Raw genomic sequence first — 13,868 nt, 5'->3', positions numbered from 1 at the left:
ACATGTACAGTGGCTGGGCGGCATGCGGTTAAAGGCTTTTCATTCACCAAAATCTGCTGAGTATTTGATGTCGGTGTGACGGGTGAGAGGGGGAAGTTTCCTAAAAGCATTTGGAATCCTCATCTTTCATCACAAGTGGTTTTGGGGCGTCTTTCCTGAAGATTTTTTGGACAGAAATACGCACCAATGAATATGGGACATTTATGTTTTGTGATTTATTAAATTTGCATGAAGGTCTATTTTGCGCTGTTTTACTTATAAATATTATTTGTGTTTTCACATTTTTTGCGCAGCAGCAATTTAGAAGAGAGATGCACAGATTTTGTATTTGGCACTTATTTTGTATTGGCGCAGGAATATTTGATTTTTTATTTTTTGTTTTACACAAGTCATAACGCAGACGTCACCACGTGATATCCTTTCCCAGCACTTCACATTCCCTCAACATAAAGGCTTACCAGTAGATAGGTCAGTAATTAACCATTAGCTGCCCGGCCAATGGCCGCTTGGCGGCTTCAAAAGTGTTGCTGCATTCCGGGTGGACGCCATTCGGCGTGCTCCCGCACATGCGCAGTTTGCACTAATGCAGAGCGGCGCAGCGGTGCGATCTGTCACCGGGCGTGTACCTCGGACACGGCCGATGACAGATCTGAGTACCGGCCCCCGTTGCCGGTACCATGTGACCTGCTGTGACCAATCACTGCAGGTCACATGACAGTTGTATACAATGGATGGCTTCATTCATGATGCCATCCATTGTATACTAGTGTCTAGCTGTGAATGGTCACAGAGGTCACATGCACATGTCATGTGATTAGCTGTGACCAAATCACAGCTAAGCACAAAAAAAAAAAAAAAAAAGCTGAATGAATCGATTTTATTCAGGTAAATGCTTGTTTATAGTAAAGTAATTCTTTGCTATAAGCAAATTGTGTAAAAAAAAAAAAATACTGATCACTTCCCCAAAGTAGTACAATGTTACTATGGTAACATTGTACTACTTTGAACATAGTAAAATATGAAAAAAAAATCTTAAATAAAATAAAAAAATATAATAAAAAATTAAAAATAATAATAAAAAAAAATATAAATATATATTTTTTTTTTCATACTGTCACCAGTCAGTGTCCCTGATCACCGCCATGCCAGTTATATGATGACGCTGTACTGCACTGGTGACAGGATGTAAAAAAAGAAATAGTGAAAATAATTTTTTTACTTTTTTCATTTTCCGAAAAATTATGACAAAAAAATACAACTTCAAAAAACTCGCCATTCCTCTTATGAAGGACGTCGGACTGTCTACTCTGCAAAAAGGGGTCATTTGGGGGATATCTGTACTATTCTGACATTTGGGGGATATCTGTACCGTCCTGACATTTGGGGGATATCTGTACCGTCCTGACATTTGGGGGATATCTGTACCGTCCTGACATTTGGGGGATATCTGTACCGTCCTGACATTTGGGGGATATCTGTACCGTTCTGACATTTGGGGGATATCTGTCCTGTCCTGACATTTGGGGGATATCTGTACTGTTCTGACATTTGGGGGATATCTGTACCGTCCTGACATTTGGGGGATATCTGTACCCTCCTGACATTTGAGGGATATCTGAACCGTTCTGACATTTGGGGGATATCTGTACCATCCTGACATTTGGGGGATATCTGTCCTGTCCTGACATTTGGGGGATATCTGTCCTGTCCTGACATTTGGGGGATATCTGTACCGTCCTGACATTTGGGGGATATCTGTACCGTCCTGACATTTGGGGGGATATCTGTCCTGTCCTGACATTTGGGGGATATCTGTACTGTTCTGACATTTGGGGGATATCTGTACCGTCCTGACATTTGGGGGATATCTGTACCCTCCTGACATTTGAGGGATATCTGAACCGTTCTGACATTTGGGGGATATCTGTACCATCCTGACATTTGGGGGATATCTGTCCTGTCCTGACATTTGGGGGATATCTGTCCTGTCCTGACATTTGGGGGATATCTGTACCGTCCTGACATTTGGGGGATATCTGTACCGTCCTGACATTTGGGGGATATCTGTACCGTTCTGACATTTGGGGGATATCTGTCCTGTCCTGACATTTGGGGGATATCTGTACCGTCCTGACATTTGGGGGATATCTGTACCGTCCTGACATTTGGGGGATATCTGTACCGTCCTGACATTTGGGGGATATCTGTACCGTCCCGACATTTGGGGGATATCTGTACCGTCCCGATATTTGGGGGATATCTGTACCGTCCTGACATTTGGGGGATATCTGTACCGTCCTGACATTTGGGGGATATCTGTACCGTTCTGACATTTGGGGGATATCTGTACCGTCCTGACATTTGGGGGATATCTGTACCGTCCTGACATTTGGGGGATATCTGTACTGTCCTGACATTTGGGGGATATCTGTACCGTCCTGACATTTGGGGGATATCTGTACTGTGCTGACATTTGGGGGATATCTGTACCGTCCTGACATTTGGGGGGTATCTGTACTGTGCTGACATTTGGGGGATATCTGTACCATCCTGACATTTGGGGGATATCTGTACTGTTCTGACATTTGGGGGATATCTGTACTGTTCTGACATTCTTGGACCTCAAGAAATGAGATTGGCCGTCAGTACTTCAGGATTGATCAATAATCAGATCTATACCATAGTTTGTGAACTCTATAACTTTCCTACAAACTAAATAATACATCCTAATTTGAGTTATTGTCACCAAAGACATGGAGCAGAATACATCTCGGCCTAAATTTATGAAGAACAATTATTTATTTGTAAACTTTTATAACAGAAACAAAGAAAAATGTGGTTTTTTTTTCAAAATGTTTGTTCTTTTTTTGTTAATTTAGCAAAAAATAAAAACCCCGGCGGTGATTTAATACCACCAAAAGAAAGCTCTAGTTGTGTGAAGAAAATGATAACATTTTTGTTTGGGTACAGTGTTGTATGACCGCGCAATTGTCATTCAAAGTGTGAGAGCGCTGAGAGCTGAAAACTGGCCGGGGCAGGAAGGGGGTAAATTGCCCGGTATGGAAGGGGGGGGAGAGTGCCCGGTATGGAAGGGGGGGAGAGTGCCCGGTATGGAAGGGGGGGGAGTGCCCGGTATGGAAGGGGGGGGGGAAGGGAGTGCCCGGTATGGAAGGGGGGGAGAGTGCCCGGTATGGAAGGGGGGGGGAGTGCCCGGTATGGAAGGGGGGGGGAGTGCCCGGTATGGAAGGGGGGGGGGGAGGGAGTGCCCGGTATGGAAGGGGGGGAGAGTGCCCGGTATGGAAGGGGGGGGGGGGGAGTGCCCGGTATGGAAGGGGGGGAGAGTGCCCGGTATGGAAGGGGGGGGGGGGGGGGGAGTGCCCGGTATGGAAGGGGGGGAGAGTGCCCGGTATGGAAGGGGGGGGGGGGAGTGCCCGGTATGGAAGGGGTTAATGTACCTACAAGGATGTATCTATTATACTTTGTATCTGCTGGTTTGCTATACACCTCAGATATAAAGAGATCCCTCACCTCCATTTGTACAATTCAAGCCCATAGCCCGTCTGGGAAGCGGGATGCTGCATATGGTGTCTATGTTCGCACTGTCATCCATATTTCTATGGACATTCATCTGCCTTAACTTTCCCAATAAAATTATTTTTGAAAAAATAAAAAAATAAAAAGACCTTAACCACTTGCCGACCGCGCATAGTCGAAAGACGGCTTCACCGCGGCCGGCCAGTTCTGAGTGGACGTCATATGACGTCCTCCCAGAACGCGCTCTCCTGCGCGCCCCAGGGGGCGCGCACCCGGCGATCTCCGTGATCGCTGTGTCCTACGGACACAGCTGATCACGTGATGTGGTGAAAGGCCGATCCCACCGGCCTTTTACCACGTGATCAGCCTGTCCAATGACACGCTGATCACAGGAAAATGCAAGTGCCGGTTCTTGGCTGCACTTTCCTCACGCTGTCAGATCATGAGGAAAGTACTGCCGAGAACCGGCAGTTGTCAGAGCGGGGATCGGCACCGATCATCAGGGCACTGATGATCAGTGCCCTGATGATCGGTGCCCAGCAGTGACCCCCGCAAGTTCCGATCAGCAGTGCGCCCACTAGCCCCCGCCCACCCATTCCCAGCAGTGCCCCCACCTGTGCCCAGCAGTGCCCCCACCTGTGCCCAGCAGTGCACCCACCTGTGCCACTCTGCAGTCCCACCTACCTGTGCCCAGAAGTGCCACCTACATGTGCCCAGCAGTGCCCACCCACCTGTGCCCACCAGTGCCACCCACCAGTGCTGTCCACCAGTGCAGCCCAGCAGTGCTGCCAGTCAGTGCCACCAGTCAGTGCCCAGGGGTTGTGCCAGTCAGTGCCGCCAGTCAGTGCCCAGCAGTGATGCCAGTCAGTGCCGTCTATCAGTACCCATCATCAGTGTCACCTATCAGTGCCGCCTATCAGTGCTGCATATCAGTGCCGCCTATCCGTGACCCCTAATTAGTGCTGTCTATCAGTGCCGCCTATCCGTGCCACCTCATTAGTACTGCCTATCAGTGCCCTTTAGTGCTGCCTATCAGTGCCCATCAGTGCCACCTATCAGTGCCCATCAGTGCCGCCTCATCAACGCAAATCAGTGAAGGAGAAAAAATACCTGTTTGAAAAATTTTATAAAAGAAACAAATAAACTTTTTTTTTTTTTCAAATTTTTTGCACTTTTTTTAATTTATAGCGCAAAAAGTAAAGCGCCCAGTGGGGAGTAAATACCACCAAAAGAAAGCTCTATTTGTGAGAAAAAAATGATCAAAATTTCATATGGGTACAATGTTGCATGACCGCGCAATTGTCAATCAAAGTGCGGCAGCGCTGAAAGCTGAAAATTGGCCTGGTAAGGAAGGGGGTAGAAGTGCCCGGGGGGCAGGAAGGGGGTAGAAGTGCCCGGTAGGCAAGTGGTTAAAACTTGTATTGATGAGAAAAGTCCAAAATAGAAAGTCCTTCCAACTCTTACATGACCTCAAAAATGTGTTCAATAATAATATTGCATAAAATTATAACTAAAATATTGGAATTCAGAATGTTTAGATAATGTCCAAAAATATATAGTTATGTTCTTGAGATACAAATTGTATGTAAAACTTGTTTGTGTGAATCTGTAGTCTCCTCAGCCCAGCTTCTAAAAAGTGTGCCACCAAAAAGTCTTTGTTCTGCTCTATAAGGAGCAATGCAGCCCCCACCTTCTCCTGGCTGGTTGTCCTCTCTGGTTCTTATAGTCCCACAATAATATCTGGTGACAGATGTATAGAACAAACCTTCAGTCTAGGAGAGAGGCTGAAAATGAATCCTTGGGACCTCTAATCAAACCTTCACTGACATTCCATCAGTCGGGGGGGATGGGATGTGTTACACATATATACTATACAGAGATATATATATATATATATATAAAATGTAATATTAATATAAAAGTTATATCATATATAAATATCCTAATCAAGAAATATTACAGTATAAAATGTGTATGCTTACCATGTATGAAATAGATTCTTACAATTCTCCTCTTAGTAAAACTTTAGCTCCTCCCCACAGAGATGGGGGAGGGAAGCCAGCTAACCATTTCATGACTAATTACTACCACATGTTACTAGAATGTAGAGAACAAACCCAAGATATTTATCCATATACATATGTATTCACATAGACTAACAATAGTCTGTTTATCTCCCTTTTCCCAATCTAGAACAAATAGAAATACAATAAATCAATTACTTTATTAAGATCCAACACATTCATACATAAGTTAGTAATGTCAATAGGCAGATATTAGGATATGGAAGGCTTCTAACAGGAACATTTCCCTCACTCAGGACAGGAAACTGGCTTTTTCAACCACATGAAGCTTCTGATGTCTGACAAGTTTTGATTTTTCTGCAAAACATTTCCCGCACTCAGAACAGGAATACGGCTTCTCCCCCGTGTGATATCTTTGATGTGTGTTAAGACTGGACTTGTTTGAAAAACATTTCCCGCACTCAGAACAGGAATAAGGCTTCTCCCCCGTGTGAGATCTCTGATGTGTGTTAAGACTGGACTTGTCTGAAAAACATTTCCCGCACTCAGGACAGGAATACGGCTTCTCCCCCGTGTGAGATCTCTGATGTATGTATAGATGGGACTTAATTGAAAAGCATTTCCCGCACTCAGGACACGAATATGGCTTTTCCCCTGTGTGAGATCTCTGATGTTTTTGAAGACTGGCCTTCACTGTAAAACATACCCCGCACTCAGGACAAGAATACGGCTTTTCCCCTGTGTGAGACCTCTGATGTATGGAAAGATGGGACTTGCATGAAAAACATTTCCCGCACTCAGAACAGGAATACGGATTCTCCCCCGTGTGCAATCTCTGATGTGTGTGAAGATAGTACTTAGTTGAAAAACATTTCCCACACTCAGGACAGGAATTCAGCTTCTCTCCCGTGTGAGATCTCTGATGTGTGTAAAGATAGTACTTAGTTGAAAAACATTTCCCGCACTCAGGACAGGAATACAGCTTCTCTCCTGTGTGAGATCTCTGATGTATGGAAAGATAGGACTTATCTGAAAAACATTTCCCGCACTCAGGACAGGAATACGGCTTCTCACCCGTGTGAGATCTCTGATGTGTGCAAAGATAGTACTTAGTTGAAAAACATTTCCCGCACTCAGGACAGGAATACGGCTTCTCTCCCGTGTGAGATCTCTGATGTTTGTACAGATTGGACTTCTTTGAAAAACATTTCCCGCACTCAGGACAGGAATACGGCTTCTCCCCCGTGTGAGATCTTTTATGTCTATTTAGATGGGATTTAAAATGGAAACATTTCCCGCACTCAGTACAGGAGAAGCTCTTCCCTGTTGGAAGGTCGGCCCGGTTTCTGAGGTTCTGAGTCTGAGGTTCCTCAGGATACGAGGAATCCGATGGTCCATCTACACTGGGTGGTGCCGGATGGACATTGGAGGGAGCCGGGTTTTCTCCTGGACTATACTGTGTGATGTCCTCATCTTCTACTTTCCAGTCTGGAGACAAAGTGAGACAATCCTCGGAGGTTTTCCTCATCTCCCGGCCATGGACTAAAATACAAAGACAAAGAGGATTACTAGACAGGAGCTGATTGGTTCCCCCAAACCAGGACTCCGCCCACATCAGGCAGCTTGGTCTCTGAGGAGCTTACAATTCCACCCTCAAGGGAACTAGGAAATGGCTCCTCTGATCTCCTACCAGGTCATTTCTTTATTCATGGACCTTAGTCAGAGAGGGAGGAAACAACCAGAACTGTCTTTTATAGGAGGGACAGTGATGAGGGGATTATAGGACGAGGGTCCCCACCCCCTCTATCACTCATCGCCATCTTCCCAACACAAGAAGTACTGCACTTCCTTATTTACTCCATGATTTAGTCATGAAGAACAGCGGGGCTGAGCCCCACCAGAGGTCAGAGAGTGAGGATGGGGGGAGAACAACCAAGATGAAGACTGGACTGATCCTGAAGACCACCATCATTGGGGTATTGACTCCTCCCTCATTATCACTTTCTGTTTAAGGGTCCAAAGTTGGAGGATGTGATCACATTATTATCACCATGTAAAAGTCTGTGCTCCAATCACATCATCCGATATAAAATGTCCAGCTGGTAGGAAATGGGAGTGAAAGAAGTAAGGCCGATGTAATGTACAACCTATTATATAGGATACAAAAGTTAGGACTATACAGTATTAGTTTTCTTCTATATTTATCTGGTGATCTAGCCAGTAAATCTGTTGTTTTATAAAGACCATTTACCACTGACAGGGGGCTTACAATGATCAGCTTTTATTTATTCATGTAAAAAGTTTATCCCAAAAGGTAAAAACAGTTTGATGAAACTGAGTATGAAGTGTGATCTGGAGTTTGGCTTCAATTAGTTACTGTTTTTATATCTGCTAGTACATCTAACATGCCCTCCCCCCAGACTGACCATGCTGCTGCCTCCACAGTGGGGGCGCTCTAATACAGAAGGTGTGTTACTGGACAGATCACCAGGTGAAAACAGGGAAAAAAGCCAAAGAAATGGAATGCAGCCGCCACCTCATCCTATGTCCAGTGATAGCAGTGACATCTACTGGCCACAGTGAGACATCACAGGACAACCTAAACTTAGGGAGAAACCAAGTGAAGAACTATACAATCAGCCTGAGCCAAGTACAGCCCAGCCACAAACTAACACCCACATAGTACCTCTATTCAGGACAAGGGGGGCGATACTAATACATAGTGTAAGGATCACAGCAAATTGGTGTTTAGTAATCAGAGATCACTTACAGGGGTTGTAACCCTCAGACATGGAATATGAACAAACATATCCCTCTACAGTGTGTACTTGTCTCACTCCAGAGCAATAAGAGCCATTTCTGTCTGCTGTCTCCTTCCTCTGCGATCAGCAGCTGAGTCCCTTCTGACAAGTCTTCCTGACACCAGGAGAAAAAAAAGATGACAGGGGAGGGAGCTCCAGCACACAGCCTGTGATTGACAGCCTCAGCTCTGTTCCTGTGTGAAGGAAGTGTGTCCCTTCCCATCAATCATCTCTCAGAGCTCACTTCACAGAGCTGTGAAGAGAGTGACTTCAGCTCTCTGCCCCCTTTTTTCTGACTTCTCAGACAAGCTGTATAAATTCTGGACTTTGAACAAATATAGAGAAATGAGTGCTATAGATAAACAGGTACAACGTATGTAGGAGGATTTGTTGTATCTCTGTGTATCACCTGAGGCCAGTCATTGGAGTATATGGAGGGTTTACAACCACTTTAAATGTTTACTGTAGACAAGTTGCAGAGATCCCACACCGCTGCCTCCCATCACTGAGACTGCACTCAGTGACTTGGGTCTGAGACACTACAGACATATCCCTCCACCCGGCACAGCCAGCAGATAACAGAGAAGGTCCCCTGGAAGAGTCAGGCACAAGGCAGGAGACCCCAGTCACATGTCCTGGGTGCCTACATTATTATTATTATACAGTATTTATAGTTGGCTCAGCGCTGTACATTACAAAGGGGGACAGAACATGTGACAGAACAATACAATACAATGTGATACATGAGGGGATCGAGGGCCCTGCTCCTTGGAGCTTACAATCTAGGAGGGAGGGGATGGAGGTACAGGAGGAGATAGCTGTGGGGGATGGAGTGGTAGGAAGAGTGGAGGAGGTCAGCAGGTTAGCAGGGGGTGGGGTAGGCTTCCCTGAAGAGATGAGTTTTCAGGGTGCGCCTAAAGGAGAGGAGAGTAGGTGATAATCTGATGGGTTGGGGCAGGGAGTTCCAGAGGATGGGTGACACCCTGGAGAAGTCCTGGAGGTGGGCATGGGAGGAGGAGACCAGGGAACTAGAGAGAAGGAGGTCTTGTGAGGAGCGGAGTGTGCGTGTTGGGCGGTACTTGGATATTAGGTCAGTGATGTAGTTCGGGGCAGTATGGTGGACGGCTTTGTACGTCAGCGTTAGGATTTTGAATTTGATCCGTTGCGCAATCGGAGGCCAGTGGAGGGATTGGCAGAGGGGGGTGGAGGACACTGAGTGGAGGCCAGTGGAGGGATTGGCAGAGGGGGGTGGAGGACACTGAGTGGAGGCCAGTGGAGGGATTGGCAGAGGGGGGTGGAGGACACTGAGTGGAGGCCAGTGGAGGGATTGGCAGAGAGGGGTGGAGGACACTGAGTGGAGGCCAGTGGAGGGATTGGCAGAGGGGGGTGGAGGACACTGAGTGGAGGCCAGTGGAGGGATTGGCAGAGGGGGGTGGCGGAGATGGAGCGGTTGGAAAGGTGAATGAGTCTGGCAGCCGTATTCAGGATGGACTGAAGCGGGGATAGCCAGCGGCGAGGCAGGCCAGTGAGGAGGGAGTTGCAGTAGTCGAGTCGTGATATGATGAGGGAGTGGATGAGCTGTTTAGTGGTTTCTGGGGTTAGGAACGTGCGGATTTTGGCGATGTTGCGGAGGTGGAGTCTGCATGTTGCGGAGGCGGAGTCTGCATGTTGCGGAGGCAGAGTCTGCATGTTGCGGAGGCGGAGTCTGCATGTTGCGGAGGCGGAGTCTGCATGTTGCGGAGGCGGAGTCTGCATGTTGCGGAGGCGGAGTCTGCATGTTGCGGAGGCGGAGTCTGCATGTTGCGGAGGCGGAGTCTGCATGTTGCGGAGGCGGAGTCTGCATGTTGCGGAGGCGGAGTCTGCATGTTGCGGAGGTGGAGTCGGCACGAGTCTGTTAAAGATTGGACTTGGGGCTGGAAGGATAGACTGGAGTCCAGAATGGCACCAAGTCCTCTGGCCTGTGGGGCGGGTTTGATGGCAGCGTTGTTGGATGTGATGGAGAAGTCAATGGGGGGTGGTGTCCGGGCTGGGGGGGGAAGACTAGGAGCTTAGTTTTGGAAAGGTTCAGTTTAAGGAAGTGGAGCGACATCCAGTCTGATATGTCGCTCAGTAGGTGTGTGATTCGGGCGGAGACCGAGGGGGTGAGGTGTGATGCGGAGACCGAGGGGGTGAGGTGGGGGGCGGAGACCGAGGGGGTGAGGTGGGGGGCGGAGACCGAGGGGGTGAGGTGGGGGGCGGAGAGATAGATTTGTGTGTCGTGGGCATAGAGGTGGTAGTTGAAGCCGTAAGAGTGTATGAGTTGGCCAAGGGAGGAGGTGTAGATGGAGAAGAGAAGGGGCCCGAGGACAGAGCCTTGAGGGACCCCAACAGAGAGGGGGAGTGAGGGGGAGGTGGTAGCATTATAGGTAACGCTGAAGGAGCGTTGTGACAGGTAGGATGAGAGCCAGGAGAGAGCAGAATCTCTGAGGCTGAGGGAGTGTAGTTTTTTGAGGAGGAGGGGGTGGTCGACTGTGTCGGAGGCCGCAGAGAGGTCAAGGAGTAGGAGCACTGAATAGTGGCCATTAGCTTTGGCGGTTAGCAGGTCGTTGGAGAGTTTGAGTAAGGCAGTTTCGGTGGAGTGTAGGGTGGTTTCGGTGGAGTGTAGGACGGTTTCGGTGGAGTGTAGGACGGTTTCGGTGGAGTGTAGGGGACGGAAGCCGGACTGTAGGGGATCGAGGAGGTTGTTGTCGTTGAGGTGAGAGCATAGGCGGGTGTAGACTAGGCGCTCGAGGAGTTTAGATGTAAATGGGAGCAGGGAGATGGGTCTGAGGTTGTTGGGGTCATTGGGGTCCAGGGAGGGCTTTTTAAGTATGGGGGTGATGTGTGCATGTTTCAGAGGGGAGGGGAAAGTGCCTGAGGAGAGGGAAAGATTAAAGATGTGGGTGAGGGAGCGTAGGATGGAAGGGGAGGGAGGTCGTAGGAGTTGTGAGGGGATAGGGTCAAGGGGGCAGGTGGTGAGGCGGGCATCAGAGAGGAACTTGGATACTTCCTCGATGGTAGTAAGGTCAAAGGTGTCGAGTGTTGAGGGGGCTTCAGTGTGAGGAATGTTGGGTGGGGTGGAGGTCAGAGCAGTGGTGGGGCCGAAGGAGAGGGGTGATGAGGAGGAAGCTGTGTGAGGGTGAAGGGGGTTGGAGAGAGTTTGAGGAGCTGCGATGTCTTTGCAAATTGTGTCAATCTTGTTTTTAAAGTGATTGGCAATCTCATGGGCAGTGAGTGAGGTGCTGGGTGGGGGTTGGGGTGGAGAGAGTAGAGAGTTGAAGGTGGAGAAGAGCCGGCGAGGATTGGAGGAGAGGGTCTTGATGAGGGTCAGGAAGTAGGCTTGTTTGGCAGTGTGGAGGGAGGAGGTGTAGGTGTGGAAGGCAGATATGTAGCAATGCAATGCTTATAGTAAAAATGAACATTTTTCTGCCAGCTGAACCCCAGAACCTCCATAAATCCAGTCTAGATACATAAATTGTGTCTGCAGCACAGAGAAGGAAGATTATCCGAGAGAAATCCAGGAATACAGGACGGGGAACACAGCTCAGGAAAGTGACCAGGGGATTACAGGCTGATATCACCCAGTCCCCGCCCTACTCTGGACCAATCAGTGAGCAGTATGGGTGGAGGAATGGATTTAGTGTTCATGACCCACCTGTGCTGATCTCTGTAGGAGTGTCCTCCTCTATAAATGTCCCCGTTATTCCATCCTCCTCCATAGACTGCTGATCATCCCTCACATACGCCTCTTCTTCTTCTGCTTTCACCTCAAATTCTATATCGATTGGATCTCCACTCTAAATCAAGGAAATGAGAGAAAATATCATCTGTAAAATGTAAGGTCATATAAAGAATCCACACATTGTCTCTATGACTCCATGTTCTAGATGCTCCATCCCACCAACCTTGTAATAGTGAGGGATGGTGTGACCTTCCTGTGTGGAATCCCGGGAATACAGAGGACGGGGACATCCCGCTGGGGGGTTCCTGGTATTAGGTGGCTCCATCATATCCTTGTGTCCTTCTGAAAACTCCTCCATCACTCCATACTCCTCATCCTCCTCTTTATACTCTTCTTTAACATCAATATTATCATCCCCGAGGATTCCACTCTGAACATTCAAAAAGAAATTCAATGTAACAAACACCCTTGAGGAACAATCACTAATAGTTATGATTTATACACATCTACCTGATGATGTTCTGCATAGTTGTGATCTTCCTGTGTGGAATCCCGGGAATACAGAGGACGGGGACATCTCTCTGGTGGGTTCCCATGACTGGATCCATCTGTAGGAAACACACACACTGACTGAATCCATTGTTTCTATGTGTTTATCAGATGATGGGGGATCTAGGTGGATCCTCCGTACTGCTCTCTCCTTTACAATAAAGTCTCCTCTTACCCGGTGATGTGAGGGGCGGCTGATTGTCCATCATGACGTCCTTGTAGAGATCCTTGTGTCCTTCTAAATACTCCCACTCCTCCATGGAGAAATAGACAGTGACACCCTGACACCTTATAGGAACCTGACACACACAATGATACAGTCACCATCCAGACACATCCCTTGTCTGTTACTGGAGAATGTCCCAGAATTCCCGGCACCGCTCACCTCTCCTGTCAGCAGCTCCATCATCTTCTTGGTGACTTCTAGAATCTTCTGCATGTTGTGTCTCTCAGGGTTTAGGGAGTCACATGGAGGCACTGTGATGGTCATATGATCACCTGACTTCAGAAGAGGAAATCTCTGTATTGGGGATCCAATATGAATATCATGTTAGACTCCCAGAATCCTCCTCACCTCTCCGGTCAGGTCTGTGTTTTATTAATAGAAGAGTGATGTCATGTGACCTCCCAGAATCCTCCTCACCTCTCCGGTCAGGTCTGTGTTTTATTAATAGAGATGAGAGTGATGTCATGTGACCTCCCAGAATCCTCCTCACCTCTCCGGTCAGGTCTGTGTTTTATTAATACAGATGAGAGTGATGTCATGTGACCTCCCAGAATCCTCCTCACCTCTCCGGTCAGGTCTGTGTTTTATTAATAGAGATGAGAGTGATGTCATGTGACCTCCCAGAATCCTCCTCACCTCTCCGGTCAGGTCTGTGTGATGTCATGTGACCTCCCAGAATCCTCCTCACCTTTCTGGTCAGGTCTGTGTATTATTAATAGAAGAGTGATGTCATGTGACCTCCCAGAATCCTCCTCACCTCTCCGGTCAGGTCTGTGTTTTATTAATAGAGATGAGAGTGATGTCATGTGACCTCCCAGAATCCTCCTCACCTCTCCGGTCAGGTCTGTGTTTTATTAATAGAGATGAGAGTGATGTCATGTGACCTCCCAGAATCCTCCTCACCTCTCCGGTCAGCAGGTAGATGATCTCCAGGGTGAGGTTTAGTATCTTCTCAGTCATGTGACTCCGGTCCTCCTCCATCCTCATTGGTGCCATCATGTGATCTATACAGGTCTCCTTGTAGACGGATAACT

The sequence above is a fragment of the Staurois parvus genome, unplaced genomic scaffold (genome assembly GCF_062004578.1).
Source record: "Staurois parvus isolate SC_StPar_1 unplaced genomic scaffold, SC_StPar_1.0 ptg000191l, whole genome shotgun sequence".
NCBI lineage: Eukaryota > Metazoa > Chordata > Amphibia > Anura > Ranidae > Staurois > Staurois parvus.
The sequence above is the reverse complement of the archived record's forward strand: the minus strand, read 5'-3'. Positions refer to the sequence as shown.